Raw genomic sequence first — 15,095 nt, forward strand, 5'->3', positions numbered from 1 at the left:
CTTCACACCACTCATGACTTTATAGACCTCTATCATACTTAGTGGTCTCTTTTCTAAGATGAACAGTCAGTGTCTTTTTCTCTCCTCCTATGGAAGCTGTTCCATTCCCCTAGTCATTTTTGTTGCCCTTCTCAGTACTATTTCCAATTCTAATTTATCTTTTTTTAAGTTGGGGCCACCAGAAATGCAAGCAGTATTTAAGGTGTGGGCATGCCATGGATTTATACAATGGCATGATATTTTATGTCTTCTTACTTATCCTTTTCCTAATGGTTCCTAACATTTTGTTAGCTTTGACTGCTGCTGCATTTTGAGCAGATGTTTTCAAAGAACTTCCCCGATGATTCCAAAATCTCTTTCTTGAGTGATAACAGCTAATTTAGAACCCATCATTTTGTATGTATAGCTGGGATTATGTGTTCCAGTATGCATTACTTTGCATTTATCAAAATTTATTTTTTATTTGCCATTTTGTGGCCCAGTCACCCCGTTTTGTGTTTTGCAATTCAGATACAGTGAACCTTGATTTAGAGAGAGGTTGGCCAGTGAAAAAAGAAAAGTGATTTCAAGACAAAAGAGTGAGTCAAATAAAACTTAAGATGTTTATTAAATCTTTTATTGTATAATGAATTCCATGCTATTTAAACTAGACCAACAATAAACCCTGAATTTTCTAAGGAATGGAACTTTCAGAATGCTGCACAACCTACCTTTAGATGAATGTCACAGCTCCGATATCAGCTGAAACGTATTGTTTTTCAACGTCATAAAACTCACGCTCTGAAACATTTAAGAGTACACAGCCAAGCTCCTGCGCCAATTGCTTTTAGATACCTAAAGGGAAGACAGTATGCATTCAGTCATACAATTGTACATACAACAAGGCCCTTGATTGTTACTACAGTACTAAAAAATGACAACATTTGAGAAGGTTTGGTTTTGTTAAGTATGCATAAAACCAGTCAGGATCCACAGGTATACAGTGACTCAAGTTGTGTGGGAAATGGTTTTCCCATCCTGAGAAAATTTTCAATATTTCAAAAAGTTTGTCCCAATTTGGAAAGGGAAATGTCAAAATCTTGAAAAATTTCAAACAAACTAAAAAAAAAAAGTTTGTTCAATCATAATTTAATTTAAATACTTTTAAAATGTTTTGTTTCACTTTTATTATTTTTTAAATTTTACTATAAATTATCTTAAATTTCAAAACAAAGGTATTTCAAACCAAAAGACAGAACTGTTGCTTTGAAAGTGCCAAAACAGGACATACTAACAAATTTGAAGACTTTTTTCAAAAACTTTTTGACTTGAAAAATTCCAGCCAGCTCTACTTAGGACAACTCTTGATCTGGTCATCTGCATCAAAGTAAACCAAATGCTCAACAACACAATTATAGCAAGCAGTCTTCATATGTGAACAGTCAACTTTGGTACATAGGAACTTACTAAACAAAGCTGCTAAAAATATTTGAATAAAAGTGTGAGTCTTGCTGAATACTGTAATAGTCCATTTCTGTTCTACAGATTCATACTAACTAAAGGATTGAGTTTAGGTTAAGTCACTAAACTGAACAACATTGGTATAGTTTCTAAACTAGTACTAGTATACTGTGCAAGAGGAGGAATGTGCAGTCGAACTATAACATGGCAACATTTTTATTATTTTTAATAGCTAAAATTACTGGACTGACTGAAAATTTATGAATTACAGAAATAATACAGATTCAAATACACTAAAGAAGGGCAAGAGGATGAGAAGTGGAAAAGTTAAAACTACAAAAACGAAAAAATTGCAACATCATTTTCTTATTCAGTGAAACAATACAAGCAGTACTGATGTTTGTCTTTGCCATTGAGTTAATTAAACATGAAACCAAAGCTTTTTCTTCCCATCCCCAACTGGGCAACTTCAGAATAATTAGTGCCGAGTAAGAAACAGTTATCTTTAGTTTCACAATTGAAATTACATTGTAACAACAGAACACCATTTTCTTTTGCATAATTTTATTATCAGTACACCACCCAAGTCATATGAGCCCATAATAATAAAAGGAAGAAAACTTGACACAGAAGTGTGAATAAAAGTTTGAAATAAAGGCTGCCCTAGACACAGTAAACTATGTTTTAACTTGGCAGACAGCCTTGATATTCATTCTAGCTGGGGACCTTAGCAAAGCCGCATAACCTTCTTGGTGACATAGCTCAGCCTTAGAAGAACTGGTCAACATTACCCATTAAAATATAGTGGACTCTGGACATCTGATACTGATGCAGCTGTTCATATAACCCTGCTTATAAAAAAAAAAGGACAACTCTGCAAGACAGAGTGGACAGGCAGGAACTTTGTTGGCCAAGTACATACTGTTAAACATTCCCGGACTCCCAGAGCACAGAGATTAGGGCTTGTCAACACTTAAAATGCTACAGCAGCACCTGTGCGCCATTGCAGTTGCAATGCTTCAGTGTACACACGGCTTACACTGACAGGAGGGGTTCTCCCACCGCTGCAGGTAACCCACCTCCCCATGAGGCAGTAGCTAGGCCAATGGAAGAAAGAATTCTTCTGTTGACCCAACTCTGTCTATACAGGGACTTAGGTCAGCTTAACAATGCTGCTCAGGGCTGTGGATTTTTCACATCCCTGACCAACATAGTTAAACTGATATAATTGTCTAGTGTAGATCAGGCCTTAGTCTTGTCATCTCATCATCATAGCTTTAGGCTGGGCATTTTACAGCATAAGAAGCCAAAAGTTACATCAAGAAGCTCTAAACAAACAATATACCCAGATAATCTCTTTGGTACTAGAGAGGAAGAAGATAAAAATAATTCCAGGAAAAAAAAAAAACACGGAGATCACAAGCTCACTGATGCTCAGTTACTTGTATATACTTAAACAGCCAGATACCAGACCCACTGTTGAATTTTTCTGAAACTCAACCTGTTAACAATAGTAAATGCAACAAAGATAAGTTCGCCACTGAGAAAAGTCAATATAAAAAGCATAGAAATTTCTGCAAGATAACTGCTTTTTAAAAGCTAAAATGAGACTGCTGAGAAAATAACAACTTTCTTTTCATTTTACTGACAAACACACACACACACCAGTATAAGCAAAAGAGCCCTTTAAAACAGCTGCTTAATTTCATGGTCAAGCTATTTGGTTTGTAGGACTTGAAGGTATTCAAGGCAAGGATAAACACAGTCACATCACCATGGAAAAGTCTGTGTTTGGATTTATGTTGGCTGGGCAAATGAACATACTTAATCATTATTCAACACCACCACTCACAAAGCAAGTAATTGTTTCCCCAAATACACAATCTCCGTCTCTTTTAGCAGAAAACAAAATTACCAAGGTACCAAATTTACCCTTGAACTGGCAATGTCCACTACTAAAAGTAAATTAAATGCAAAAAGCTATGTGAATGCAATAGTTAAGCATCTACATCAGAAAATGTCAAGCTAAAGTTGCATGTGCAGTCTTAATACAATTTCCTTGCGCACATGCATTATGATATTTTAACTAGATAACATACTATTCCTCAAGTACAATATGTATTTTTTCTAGATTCAGATACAGTCTAAGCATCTTGTAATTTTTTCTTCATTCTTGTATGCTTACATTAATTTCATTGTCATAATTGGCCATTATATCTTTGTTGACTTAGGCCCACATGGAGCTCCTTGCAGGATCATGACCTCAGACTTTTTATAAAAGGAACATTTCTAAAATAGATATTTTAATACTTGTATCTATCAGACTATCACAGAAACACATTGAGCTGTACTAACGTCATATATTTATGATTTTGTTTTACTATGTTGCTTGTGTAAAAGGGTCACTGTGATGCAGCTGCGCTGCTGTAGCATGTCTGGTGAAGAGCTCTCTCATCAGCATAATAAATCCACCTCTGCAAGAGACAGTAGCTATGTTGGCAGGAGAAGCTCTCCTGTCAACATAGTGCTGCCCACACTCCTGAGTGACATAACTTATATCAAAGTAAGTGGTAAAGTAGACCGGCCTTAGTCTCTGTGTTGTGGATCCCCATCTATAAAACAGGGATAATACTTTCCTACCTCACAGGAGTCTTTTAAAGATAAATACTTTGAAGACTATGAGGTGCTCAAATATTATTGTAACGAAGATCATATAAGTAGCTTAGATAGACTGAAAAAAGTATATTAGATAATTTTTTTAATTGAGATGTAAAAATCTATCTAAAAGTTTATTGCAAGTCTAGAAACTTCTTCACTCTCTGAAACTGGAAGTGTCAGAGAACCCATCATCCCTATTATAGCGGACAGTAATTTGTAGCTGTGAAAGTAATAAAAATCCCCCTTCAAGTCTTTTAAGATCACGTCTTCAATTTCAGCCCTACCCTGCAGCACAGTTGTAATTTGAGATATATTATACCTCTCACATTCCAGGTGAATTGAAGTTTTATGTGAATAGTTCCCATGCTTAATCTGCTTTGTCTAGTTGATATTCCATCCCCTAACTCGAAATTTAATCAGGTACAAACACTTAAGTATCAAACAGTTTAAAGATACAGATAAATGCCGACTTTCTACATTTTCCAGTCAAGAAAAAATATTTTATAGCAAAAATAAATTAAAGTTTATGATACAGTAAAGAAATACAAAGTTAAACACAACATTACCATGGAAGCCCTAGAGAGAATGTAAGGATGGAAAGGATATTCTTTTAATTATGTTGTTGTTATGAGATTTTATGTACACTGGATTTATAACTTGAGGACATATAATTCTTTCTGAAAGTATTTTTTAAAGCCCCATGTATTGTTGAGACAGGTATAAGTAACAGGAAGATGATGGTACTGTGGTTGCAGTTAGATGGCCTTGATCTTAGAGAAAACACTTACCAATATTCTATTCAAACTCATCTGAAGCTATGTCTGCACTGACGGTGGCAAATTCACCGGCGTCAGATCAATTTATCCAGTTTGATTAAGCGGCAGTGAAGACATGCTCAATCAATCCGGAAGTCGATCTACTAAAATCACCTCCCCAAAAAGCGTAGTGCTGCGTCGACGGGTACACATTTCCCATCAGCACAGCGGAGATGGCATGCTAAACAAAATTTATGAAGTCGATGGGAGTTACGCAAGCTACTGCCACCGAATGTTGCCAGCAGTGTAGACCAGGCCTGAGTGGTGAGCTTACTACTTTGGGAATGGGAGTGATAAGCATAGCACTACCTGTGGCACCAGGTACTTCAGAAATATATTCCGTATCACAGCCAATAAGAGTGCATCCATCTACTCTGAAGGTGCCAATGACAGACGACAATTAGCAAGTCCACATTAGAAGAGTGTTTGCAGCCTCCTTGTCAATCTTAGATCAAGAATATAAGCACTAAAGGTCTATTTGATTCTTGACAACTCAGAAGCAGCAATTACTTTTATTTCATAAATGTTATGGCTAAAGAGAAGAAAGCCCTCTTTGCCTTGAATGCACGCTTAGCTAGGAATGTAATTATTTTCTGAGGCAAGCAAGCAAGAACTCAAGTCTCTTTCCATTAGAGCTAAAGCTTCCTTCTCTACCATTTCACCCACATATGGTAACCATTGAGAAAAGTTATGTAAGAACAGAGGCAGGATTCATCCAGATACTAACAATTACAGCAAAATTTATTGAGTGTTCTGATTAAATGGTGCTCTACAATACCCAAGTCAGACTTATATATTGCATACGTTAATTCTATGTAAGACATAAGTATGAACAAACATGTTTTCACTATTGTGTTGAGTTATTCTGTTTAATTTCCATCAACGTTCTTTAGTGCAGCAGACCAGGAGTAAACAGCTCTTATTTGGGCATGCAAGACAGAGAAAGACACACAATCATGCTCGGATATGTTTGTGTGTATCAGAAACATTTCACTTTCTATATGTGCCTGTTTTCTAACCACACAAGGTTATAGGATACGATGTGCGGCAAGACCTGTGCCCAGAGAGTAAGCTTAGTAGAGAGAAGGGCTGATTTACTTCCATTTTCAGCCTCAGGTTGGACATGCCAGTCTGCCATTGCATTCAGCATTTTTAAACAGATTAGTCACTTTTCCAGCAGACAGTAAACTAGGGGATCACACACTCAATAGCTCTGGTAGGCGGAGCACATTGTGCCCATGAAAGGCTCCTTCCATCCCCCGCACAAGCTCCCTATGTGCCACCTCTTGTGCCTCTCTATTTTAGAGACTTCTTGCAACTCATCCCACTCCATCCCCCATGCCAGGGACTGTGTCTCCCCCAGTCTCCATCCCCCATCCACGGCTTCCCATTCTGCCTCTCCCAGGAGACAATCTGTGTGGCCCTTCCATTTTTCCTTCCCCCCCCGCTCTCTCCTTCTCCCTGTATCAGGGTCTCAGTTCACCCCCATTTCCATCTCATTTCCCCCACCTCTGGTTCCCTGCCATTCCTGGGACCCTGCTTTCCTCTTTCCACCCCCTTCATCTACATCTCCCCCAACTCCAGCTCCCCACTGCCATGTCTGCCTGCCCACCCGTCTACCCCCAGGGTACCTCTTTCCTTCATCACCACCACTCCCCACCCTCCCATTCTTTTGCAGGTTCCAGTTCTGCCCCCTTTGGGACCCTGCTTCCACCAACACTTGCCTCCTTCAGATCCCTCTTGATATTGCTCTCCCTCCCAGTAGGGCTCTTACATTTCTGTTAGAGTCTAGGCTACAGACAATGTCCCCACATAGCAAGTTAAGCTGCTGCCTCTGGTATATGTAGGCAGCCTGGGGCCCCCAATTTTCCTGTGAATCCGGCTTCTGTGTGTTCTGATTTGCACAAAAATCATTAAGTCTGTGTCTACTTATCCTTAGAAAATTCCCTGATATTTCTGAATTGGTCGGATGCAGCATGACAGGCAAACCAGGAGCCAGTGAGTTAAGTGTTAGACTGCGCTTCACATGGCTAGTAATTAAACGTCACTTGCCCAGATCAGATGTCTGTGGTCTGGGGCTATGTGGAGAAGAGGATTTTTCCTAGCTTGATCCCACTTCATGGCTAATAGAGGCCTGCGATATCCGCATCCCTGCATGCGGATATCCATGGACCATTTTTCCGGCTCGTGGATCAGATAGTCACAGAGGTGTTGGATTGACTTTCCAGGACCTCTGTGACTTCTTGGGCACTGCTGGAACAGATGAACAGCTGTTAGGCAGCAGCGGGGGCTGAGCAGCTGATGGGGCAGCTAGCTGTAAACAACTGATTGGCAGTGCGAAGCAGATACATCTAAACAAGGGAGAGCGGATTGAGAATGGGATAGAATCAGGGGTGTCAAACATACGGCCCGCGGGCCGCATTTGGCCCACGAACCTCTTTGATCCTGTCCGTCGAAAGTTAGCAGTGGAGCCGCTGAATGCCAGCATTGCCACTTTAAGAGATTTGTGGGGCCAGCGTCTTAAAGCCTTTCGCTCCAGCACCCTGCCGCCGAAAAGGGGAACTAGTCCTCAGTTCTTCAGCGGCGGGTATCACTCCTAGAAATCTTTTAAAGTGGCAATGTCAGTGCCCCCACAGCGAAAGGGCAGCGCTGAAATCTACTGATGGTGCGCCGCCGAAAACGGGCAGCATGGCTGAAATATTCGGCGGAGAGCATTGTATGGCCCCTTCAAAGTAGAGGTTCTGTGATTTCGGCCCCTCTCTTTGATTGAGTTTGACAACCCTGGGATAGAAGTTTGTTCTCGCTGATGTAGATCGGATGCAGATCCACATATCTATATCCCTTCAGGGCTCTACTAATAAAAGCTTCCTCTACCCATATGGAATGTTTGTCATCATTATATTACATTTCTGATGACAATCACCATAGTTTCTGATACTTAGTAATTTATTTTACCTACATGTAAGATCATAACAGATATCTCACAGGCCAAGTTTGCAAAGGCCTAATGTTAACTCAACAGAATTTCAGCGTTTGTCTGTCTGTCCGTAACGTGATAGCTTTTGTATGCCGCAGCCAATCAGTTCCCCAATTTCAGGGAATGTTACAAGCATCAATGAGCAGAACCCATTGATTTTGGGGAAAATGGCAGACACATGGAGCCCTTTCCATCTGAATAGCACAGCCACAGCCTCAAACACCTCTGAAGTTGTCTACAGTTCAAACAACTGGGTGATGACACCCCTGGCTTCCAGCATGACAATATTCCTATATCATATCTGCCTATTCTCTCAAAATTGACATTCTGAATGATTTCTCCTCCAGATAGAAAATATAATAATGGGGCAGAGGAGTGTACACAGCTCTGGTATGGTGTGAGAACAGAGGACCCAGCTATGGGGTGAGAGAATAATGGGGAGCACACAAACCATGGGTGGAGAGAAGCATGGAGGACAAGGGGGAACGGGAGAATTGGGTTGCACACAGAGCCCCTACCATGGAGGAGGAGAATAGGGAACCCTGGAATGGGTGGGAGGGGAATGGGGGACACTCAGAACCCTTGGTGGAGGAGACATTGGGGGAACCTGGTGGCAGGGGATGGGGGCACATCCTCTGCCATGGGGCGAAGAAGGCAGCACATAGGACTGTTAGTATGGAGAAGAGTTGTGGACCTCTGTATGGGAAAAGAGGGTAACAAGGGGACACAGAACCATGGGCAGGGTGAAGATTGAGGGGAGTTGCAGGGAATCCCTGAGAAAGAGGAGGATGAGAGATTGGCACCTGGGAGTTTGCATTTCTCCCTTCTACCCCCAAAGAGTCCATCATATGTGTAATAAGCTCAGCCTATCCAACCTATGAAGCGTGCAATTCTGTGACTCTAAGAACACCCTAGTGCCAGTTGTAACACTGTTGTCATTATATATACCCAAAAGGAGGCATATAATAAATCACTGGAAAACTAATAACTCGTTGATCATTAATAATCCTGCATGATGTATGAATGGTAAATCTCACAAAGGGCTTTATACATATGTGCTGCAAATATGTTGTTAAAATGTATTTAGCATGCCATCCTTAAGCCATACCTGTTTCAGACAAAGGAATGTGTTTCTGCTTGCATGAATGTGTCTCTGGTGTAAATTAAGCAAAGTCTGACCAAAGACAAAGAAAAGCACATTTACATGCAAGATAAATAAAGTCATCAACCGAGCAAGTGGGGAAAGATGACTGATTAACAATCTTGATGGGGGATGGAGACTGCATCTCCCAGTAGCCTTCTTGCATCTTAAAGTAGGGTCATTGAACTTTGGAAAGATATAAGGAAAGGGAAAAAGCCATTTCAATATCCATTACTTCAGGGACTAAAGGAGCCAGAACTCTTCAAATCACAGAATGATCAATCCTTCAATAAGGGGACTGAATATAGGTGAGAAAACTGGTTAGGCAAAGATTGTAACTTGATGAAATTCAGTTTTAGTCTTAAAAGCAAATTTTTGGGTTTTTTTGTTTGTAACCTTTTCTATCCATATTCCTTATACTTGGCATCACTTAAACCTACAACGTTTAATAAACTTGCTTTACTTTTACTGTAAACCAATTCAGTACTTTGATTGAAATAAGAGTGTTTGTCAAACCCGAGTTAAATTAATAAGCTGTTGTTTACGGTCTCTTTAAAGGAGTAGTGAACTTAACTGCTATTAGTGTTCCAGGAGGGGGCTGAAAACTACAGCGCAGATTGTTTTGGGGAAACTCAGGACTAGGTTGATGGAGGCATTGGGGTCGCCCTGCAAAAAGTGGTAGAAGCCAGGATGTGACCAGCGTGCTTGTTAGGCTGATTTAGCATTTAAGGCATCCAGAACTGCTGGGAGGTGGTGACAATCCCTTACTGGTCTAAGCTGAACCCCAAAATGCCACAGACTCCCTCTCTAAACTTAAATAGAGGCTGTCAATCTTGTTTTTTAGCATAAGGTTATAGAATTAATACTTTATCTAATCTCAAGAAAGACTGAGGACCTCCCGTTAACTTCATATTGCATGTTCATATTGTCCTGGCTTCTACAGGACAGACGGGAGGGGTTAAACAGTTGGGTGTGAAGCAGCACTTAATACCATAAGAGCCAGGTATCAGGATTTATCCCACGGGCATCTGATCTAAGAAGCCTCTTTCCCTAAGAGTGAAATTTTCTGTGTGACATCCATGACTGAAGTGTAGCTCCGACATTTCAGATCATTATTATTTCTACAAAATGTCAAATATATTTGAGTCAAACTGATTAAAGTGAAATTTAGCTTTTATAATAAAGTTTCCTCACTTCTCAAATATTGAGCTGTTAATTTTGCATAACTACATGTAATTTCAAAGTTGCTTAAGAGATAGCATGCTAAAATAAAAATAGCATTAACTCTCTTCCTGATTGGCATCTACAGTTCACACCCTTTTCAGGTTACTATAACCACAAAATCAAAATCAGACTGTGCAGCCATAAAATTCCATTCCAATTCTACTTAAGAGAATGTTAAAATGTAAGTGAAAAAGGAATTAGGAGTGTATTAATTTACAGATTTCATGAAAAAGATCATTTAAGATAGCAAACTACTGAAACTGAGAGGGCTCCACAGTTTAAAAATAAATCTGAAGTATTTTACTTACTGCTGAAGACGGATTCTGTCATGCAGCTTTTTGATAATAAGCACTTAACATCTTCAAAGTGTTACACATGCAGTAATTAATGGTTAGTTCTGAAATGTCTAAAAATTATTATAATCTTGCTGGAAATAGCTTCAAGTTATACAAACTTAATCTACTCTTGTGCTGCAAACTTAAAATTACCTATTTATATAGGAATTAGCCAAAAAAGTGCTTTTACTCCCTCTTATGGGTCTAGCAAAAGTTAAACACTAGTACCAAAGAACAGCTGACATTATAAAAACTGCTGACAGGCAAATAAGTCACACTCAATGTTAGAAATACCATATGGTCACTGAACTAGAGAATAATAGCAGTTGCTATACCAAATGAATGCTATTGATCAATTTGAAGAGAGATCTCTGTACTTTGTTAATTTTGTATTTTGTTGATATGACCACTAAATTGAATGCTCAACAGTGTTATTAACTCAGATGTCTGATTAATTCTACAGCCTTATCACCGTTTTAAGGGTTTGGTGGAAAAGGAATGCATACTACTCAGATCTATAGTTAACATATGAGAAACATTACTGTGAGTCATTCAACAGCCTCCTCATGGGAAAGGGTAACATTATGAGAACTGTAAGTGTTTGCATATGTTTTTTTACCTTTGTTCTTTTATCGTCTTATTTCTCACCTCTTACATATTAAGACTTTTGGGAGCTACTAATTTGACTGCCTTCTCTTTCTCCCGGGGGCGCTCTGAGATCTCCCCCCTCATTTCACCCTTCCTTCCCCCCCTCCGCTACAGTACCCTCCAACCAGTCTAGGAGAACTAAACATGGCATTCTCTGGGGACACTGATAGCTAACAAGAGCTGGCCACGGCAGGGATTTGGAAAGGACAGAGTGAAAGAAGAGAAAGAGAGGGGGCAAAGAAAATAACTCATAGTTCAATTTCTCCCCCATTTCCTCCCCCTCACCAACAAGCTCCGAACTCCTGTCCAAGTATCCAGGGAGCAGAAGCACAATCTTGATCTTGAACTCACATCTCTTATATTAAGTAGAACTGGCTGAACTTTGGGATTTTTATTTGCAGGAGACTGTGGTACTTATCTATTTGCTTTCCTTCTGATTTAGAACGAAGGCAAATTTACCAAAATTTCCTGACAAAACCAAAGATTCCCCCCCTCCCAAATTTTGTTTTAGAAATACCAAAATACAGTGTTCCAGAAACAACATGTGAAATTTATATCTTGTCAATGTCACAGTTGCTATTCAGTGAAAGGAAAGTGAAAAGGATGTCAGGTTTCACTGCTAGCAGGCTCCCTGATGCAGAGCAGGGAGCCTCACAGCCTCAACAGTCCAGGCTCCAAACTGGGCTCCCAGAGCTGCTGCTAGAGCAAGGGAAGTCTGCCAGCTCCTGGAATCCCAGCTCTTGCCAGTCCCTACCTCTATATCTGTAATAGATTCATCAAAACATTTCTCTACAATGAATCAACATTTTCTGATTAAATGTTTTGTTGGAAAATTTCTTATCAGTTCTAGTATTAAGAGACTAAAAGAAGAGACCACTCACCCCTTTTAATAATGGTTGCTGCTATGCGTACAATAAAATACTGAGCATTTAAGGTAAAAACTAACTGTTTGTGGAGGAAAGGTATGTATTCAAATACAATCACAGCTCATACAGTCTTTTAATTATCACATTGCAAAAACCAAAACCAAAATTAACTCTGCTCCCATAGCCACTTCCAGTCTCAAAACTACAAAAAAGAAACACCATTCATCAGAAAGTAGAAAGACTTCATATCATTCTCTTCATATACTGTCAAAATCTCATTATATCTTCCATATATTACATACTTATTGTATAGGACTCGCTTTCCAGCTGTCCATCCACCTTCAACCAATCCACTCTACACATTCCAGCTGCTGCTCTCAGAAGACTCCTTTTCTCCAACTAGGCCATTATTCTGCTACAGAGCAGAGAAGAAAAATCAACATTTCTGTAGAATATTAGGCTTTTCTTTTCAGCCAATGACTTTAAAAGTTTCTAGCACTATGACACAAGTGTGACAGGATATAGGAATATTCCTGTTAGATGAGCAGCTAAGGTTATTTTTAAGCATGCAGTTTATTTAAGTGTAAACAGCAAGATTTTTATTTATTTAAATACTTGTCTATTCAGATTGTAAATTCTTTGAGGTAGAAACTGTCTCTTACTATTTATGTACTACACCTTGCACAATAAGGCCCCGATCTTGCTTGGAGCCTCTAGGAGCTACAGTAATACAAGTAATTTAATCTATCTATAATCTTTAACTGTTCAATTTCATTTCCCTACTTCTAAATTCTTAGCTATTTAACTGAACATTCCTTGTACTGTAAACACATGTAGTAATAATTTAAGTTCAAATTTTTATTACAAACTCAGCCGGCAAGAGCAGAGACAAGCAACAGCAGTAGGGACATATGGATGCTGATATCATCAGCATCTGACAGCTTTCTACAGTTCTTACCCTAGATGAGTGATCTCAATCAGCGACCCCCAGGACGCTTGCAGCCAAATCAGCACACATCTGCAGCCCATGTGACATCCTCAGGGCCATACAGGCAGTGTATATATTGTGTGGATGTGGCCCATGGAACATGTAGACAGCTGCATATAAGGCTCACAATGATAAATAGATTGAGAACCACTGCCCTAGACACACACTTCCCTCAGCTGATGAGAGGGCATTTGGCTGTTTGCTTCATTGTCCAACTTCAGTGTCTCTCCATTTCATCCTTATTCCACCTGCCTCCTTTAATCCCCCTTCTTCAGGCTTGTCTATAAGGGGTTGTTAATCCACATTTTTTTGAGTTAATCTGTTTTGGAGAAGCTTGCGTATGCACAACAGAATTCATTGTAGCCCACTAACTCCCAGTTTATTGTAGAGTCTGTAGTCACGTTTCAAAGGGAATTACCTTCACAATCACTGCAAAACAAGTTAGTCCAGTCTACTGTTCACTTGCATGCAATGGTGCTGCCAAAAAAGCATGCAGTCTTCCAATGCTACCTCACATTGCTTTGTGGGAGATTGTAACTGACTTATCTGTTTACCTGTGCGCCTTCTCCAGATTTGGGATCAAGTTAACCAGATATTTCCTCCCCCATTTATAATCTGGCACAGAGCCAGATTCTATCCATTCGCTCCTGGATTCCAGTTTATCACAATACCTGCAATAATACTGCAGGAGCTTTCAACATGCCTCAAGCAGCTGCTTGGAGATGCCATTTGGGGAAAAGCATAGGTGCAGGAAGCTCTTGTGGCTAGCCACCAGAATCAAGACCTTTTAATGAGCATTCCTAGGCAGATGTCCAGAAGCGGCCACAACAGGGACACCAAACAGAGTAGATAAAGAAGAGACAACTCAGGAGGATGTATATTAAAAATGAGGAGCAACAGGAAAATAAATTTGGCAGCAGACATACAACCTGTCCATTTTCTGAACAGCTGGACAGGATTTTACATAACTATGCAACTACCCAACCCAAGAACTTGTGGAGGGTGGGGAGCTACCTTGTCCCCGTGGATGACCAGTAGGACTTATCAGGGGATTAGCACAAGGAGGCCAGTGAAGAGATCTCCCCAGAAAGCCAGGAATCCTCTCTTTCACAAGGGTGAAGTGCCTGAAAACTGCATAGAAATTATAGTGGCTCAAACTAAATGTATACCCCAAATTTAAAAAAAATAAAAAAATAAAAAATAAATGCCACTACGACTAAACAGCAGAGTAAAAGAGGCAGTTAGAGGCAAAAAGTATACTTTAAAATTTGGAAGTCAAATCCTAAGAAGGAAAATAGAAAGGAGCAAAAACTCTGGCAAGTTAAGCAGAATGAGGCAGGCCAAGAAAGAATTTGAAGAGCAACTAGCTAAAGACACAAAAACGAACAGCAAAAAATATTTTAAGTACATCAGAAGCAGGAAGCCTGCCAAACAATCAGTGGGGCCACTGGACAATCAAGGTGCCAAAGAAGCACTCAAGTTACACAAGGCCATTCCAAAGAAGCTAAATGAATTCTTTGCATTGGTCTGAATATCCTCACGCCCAATCCATTCTTTTTAGATGACCAATCTGAGGAACTGTCCCAGACTGAGGTGTCAGTAGAGGAGGTTTTGCAACAAATTCATAAATTAAACAGTAATAAGTCACCAGATAGTATTCTCCCAAGAGTTCTGAAGGAATTCAAATATGAAATTGCAAAATTACTAACGGTGGTATGTAATCTATCCCTTAAACCAACCTCAGTACAAAAGGACTAGAGGGTGGTCTAATGCAATCCTGACTTTTAAAAAAGGCTCCAGAAGTGATCCTGGCAATTATAGGCCAGTAAGCCTAACTTCAGTACCAGGCAAGTTGACTGAAATGCTAGTAGAGTACAGAATTATCATAAACACATTGTGTTCACCTACATTGGGAAAGAGTAAACAAGGCTTTTGTAAAGGAAAATCATGCCTCACCAATCTATTAGAATTCTTTGAGGGGATCAAGAAGCATGTGGACAAGG

At 39.8% G+C, this 15,095-nt stretch overlaps 1 protein-coding gene across 7 annotated transcripts in view; it reads right to left on the reverse strand.

Annotated features, from left to right (window-relative positions):
* DISP1 (dispatched RND transporter family member 1) overlaps positions 1-15,095 on the reverse strand; it is a 149,566-nt gene that overhangs the window by 127,373 nt on the left and 7,098 nt on the right. For 6 of the 7 annotated variants that reach the window (XM_067564900.1, XM_067564899.1, XM_067564897.1 and 3 more), the window contains one exon: positions 711-834. The gene's annotated coding sequence lies outside the window, so the exon portion shown is untranslated. Of the gene's footprint in view, positions 1-710; positions 835-12,406; positions 12,520-15,095 lie in introns of all 7 variants that reach the window. The other variant, XM_067564902.1, reaches the window with a different exon arrangement.

The sequence above is a fragment of the Emydura macquarii genome, unplaced genomic scaffold (genome assembly GCF_026122565.2).
Source record: "Emydura macquarii macquarii isolate MOO-44397 ecotype Brisbane River unplaced genomic scaffold, CSIRO-AGI_Emac_v2 contig_2676, whole genome shotgun sequence".
Lineage (NCBI taxonomy): Eukaryota > Metazoa > Chordata > Testudines > Chelidae > Emydura > Emydura macquarii.